Below are 3,598 nucleotides of genomic sequence, written 5' to 3' on the forward strand. Positions count from 1 at the left end.
CCAGCTCAGGTCCCTTCACCGATCACCCCTACTCTTGGACCACCAAGCACAGCTGATGTTTTTCCATTTGAACCTGGGAGCCTTGAAATGAGTTGGAATGTCCATAAACACAACCAGGCCAAAAACACGTGACTCAACAACCCTATGCTAACTGTCCGTCAGTTAAATAGATGTTACCAAAAAAACTAACTTGAAGATTTATTTTTGTAACTTTTTTATCTTATTGAGAAATAAATATCAATGAGACAGTTTCAAAACTGATTAATAGGACAGTTTCAATAATATATTGTACATTGTTATCTTCTTAGCGGTATCCATAGTACAAGATGCAGACAGAATATTCTGTCCATACACTATTACTACAAATCTTTCTTCTCATTGAATTAAGCAAAAGTAGCTGTATATCTATCCTAATATTCTGTGTATACAGATACAAAATGGTCCTTCCTTTGTATCCCCTTTTTTGTTTAGTCCTGTCAGAAATGGGTATTCTATTGGCATCTAAATATTATAGGGGCATAAATTCAGCAAAACAATCCAACACAGTCCAGCAATCCACAATAGTGGTAGGTTATCCACAAAAGTTATTCACTTGAGCCTTTCACAGCTCAGCATATTAATATGGCTTTACTTTATATACCTTGTTTTTATACTTTTCTGCTGGATACTTAAGACCAAGGTAAAGCAAGACCTGTATAACAAGAAATGTAACTCTTGTATCTAATAAGGTCAGTCTAGTACCCTCAGGATTTATCCTGTAACCCTGTACCGCAATTTGCAGATCCTTTGTCAGTGTCAGCCATGTGGATGAGTCACGGCCATAGCTTTGTAACTTTTTGAAACAGAGAAAACGATACACTTTTGGGGAAGTGAGGTAGAAAACAGGCCCTGGTAAGTGGTCACAACAGCACCTGGAGTTGAGGCCTGCCTAGGAGAGCAACATACTGCAATGCAGCACAGGGGACAGCTACTATCTGAGGCTCAGCAGGCAGTTCCCTCACCATGCAAAGTCGCTATAGGTCCAAGTCATAAAAGTCCTCCAGCTCATCGTGATACAAGTCCTACTCATCCTCAGAGTCAGTCCGCTCGTCATCCCCACCTGCAGCCAAAAGCATAAGCAACATCTCGCCCAGCTCAAAGGTGACCACCTCCTCTTCATCGTTGTCAAAGGGGCTGCTGTTCTCTTTTCTCAAGGAGCTCCCAGAAGTGGTTCCTCCCTTGGGCCTGGTATCTGCTTGATGTTCCCACTTTCTGTCTCCGTGGCTCCTCGCTACAGCCATCAGGGTATGCATGCTTGTAAAAACAGTTCCCTCCAAAAGGGCAGCTCCCAAGGCCTTCATCAAAATACCTGCATACCTTGTTGCTTATTGCCTCCTTGCATTTCTGAATGAGTTTCTGCTTCTCTTCTTTCTCCTCCACCCAATACTCACTTGGAATGACAAAGTTAGATGTGATCTGGCATTCAGGGCAGGACTTTATGATCTTGTTCTCAAATTGCTTAGCACTCCTCTATTTGCAAGTATACCTGAGACAGTAGGTATGGCTGCAGTTGGAGAGGATGCCAAAGCAGCGCTCACTGGGACTGGCTTTGTCATACGCCACCTCCATGCAGATGCCACACACCATGTCTTTGCTGCACTGCACAGCAAAGGACAGCTTCATGTCCTTCTCGTGGGCCTTGATGTAAGATTCTATGTGCTAAGACCTCTGGGCTGTATCCACAGGGAGCAGGACCTTCAGCCCGCACATGTCGCAGGTGTCGCCATGCAGGTACACACAGTTTTCCCCGTAGTGGCACTCGCCCATGGCTGCATAGGGGCACAGCTGCTTCCTGGTCTCCATTGCAGCTGGCTCCTTCTTGGACTCAGCCTTGGGCCTGGGCCCTCCATGGGTCCTCTGCACACGCAGGAGCAGTGTGGCCACAGTAGGGCTGCCCCGACACAAACTCCATGGCATTCACCCAGTCCTCGGACCCTGCGCCCACCACAGGGAGGTTCCCATTTGTGGACTCGGCCTCTCCCAAATTCATCTCCACAAGTGGCCCAGAGATGGAGGAGAGACTTGAGGCAGCGGCAAGGGATGGTTCTGCGGTTGTATCAGCAGCAGCTGCTTCTTCCTGTTTCAATGGCTTGCTGTGCTCATATCTGCAGCCGTCTCCATACACAGAGCACCCTCGCTGGAAATACTTGCACACGACACCATAGGGACTGGCAGAAAGGTCATGGGAGTAGCGACAGTTATCTCCTTCCTTACAAACCTCATGCATGAAATACCTCGCTTTCCCATTCGGGAACATGTTCTCCTCGCTGCTTCCTGCGGCAGCTGCTGCTGCTCTTGGGAGACAACAGCACACTCCAAGTCTCACAGACCTTTTGGTTCTTTGCAGGTGGTTCAGGAGCAACTTCCCTTTTACTCTTTAACTGCTTGCTAGCTTTGTTGTAGGCAGCTTGAGGAAGCCAGGAAGATCACCAATCCAACTGCTACTGGCTACCAGATAAAATCCTGTTCTCCATTGATGCTCAGTTGCTATGTCGATAGATATGGTCCTACTGAACCAATAAAGTAATTTGATTTCTTTTCTTTTCTTTTTTTTTGTGGTGGAACTGAGGATTGAACTCAGACCCTTGCGCTTGCCAGGGAAGCACTTATTCTACTGAGCCATCTCCCTGGCCCAATAACTTAATTTCTAATTAAGTTATACTCTCTTTTTAATCCTCTTACACTCTCCCTTGATTGTTTGGTGAATTAGTCCACTGGTGTGCTTTATTTGTCATTAATTTTGGTTTTCCCCTTTCAGATTTTCACTTTGAGATACCATGATGCTTACAAAAACATCTTTTCATTATAACAAGCTATTTTGAAATGATAGCAACCGAACATGACCATAAGAATAAAATACTATGCAAACAAATAAATGAAAAAAAGGCAAGAAAAATTATACAGTTCCCTTGTTATATTCCATTCCTCTCCATCATTTGAACTTTTGATATTTCATTTTGTTTTTCTATAATGCCTATCACTTTACATAGTAATACAGTTATCATTTTAATTATTTTGCCTATTTAGGCTTTATATGAAATATATGTGACTTAAATACCACACTTATATATTACAGCATTCTGAATTTGTTTGTATAATCAGTCTTCCCAGTAGGTTTTATACTTGTCTATGTTTTCTTATATTCATTTATGTTACTTCCAATTTGTATATTCTTTAACATTTTATGTAGACAGATTTGTTTGAGTTGTAGTCTCTCAGCTCTTGTTTGCCTTGGAAAATCTTTATTCTTCCTTCATTTCTAAAATTTAGGTTTTCTGGATACAGTACCCTTAGTTGACACATTTTCATCCATAAGTACCTGGCTTATAACATTTCTATTGAGAAGCTGGCTATCAGAAGAACTGGCATAAGGGGCTGGGGAGATAGCTCAGTTGAATAAGCACTTGCCTGGCAAGCACAAGGGTCTGAGCTCAATCCCTGGCTCAGGAAGAAGGGGAAGGGGAAGGGGGAAGAAGGAAAGGAGAAGGGGGAAGGGGGAAGGGGAAGAGGAAGGGAAAGGGGAAGGGGAAGAAGAAGGGGAAGATGAAGATGAAGACGA

General features: G+C 43.6%; 1 pseudogene; it reads right to left on the minus strand.

The window, feature by feature from the left end:
- Positions 1-1,013: 1,013 nt before the first annotated feature.
- Positions 1,014-2,269, minus strand: LOC101579444 (annotated as a pseudogene).
- Between the last annotated feature and the right edge of the window lie 1,329 nt (positions 2,270-3,598).

Source organism: Octodon degus, unplaced genomic scaffold (genome assembly GCF_000260255.1).
Source record: "Octodon degus isolate 3935 unplaced genomic scaffold, OctDeg1.0 scaffold00055, whole genome shotgun sequence".
Taxonomy (NCBI): Eukaryota; Metazoa; Chordata; class Mammalia; order Rodentia; family Octodontidae; genus Octodon; species Octodon degus.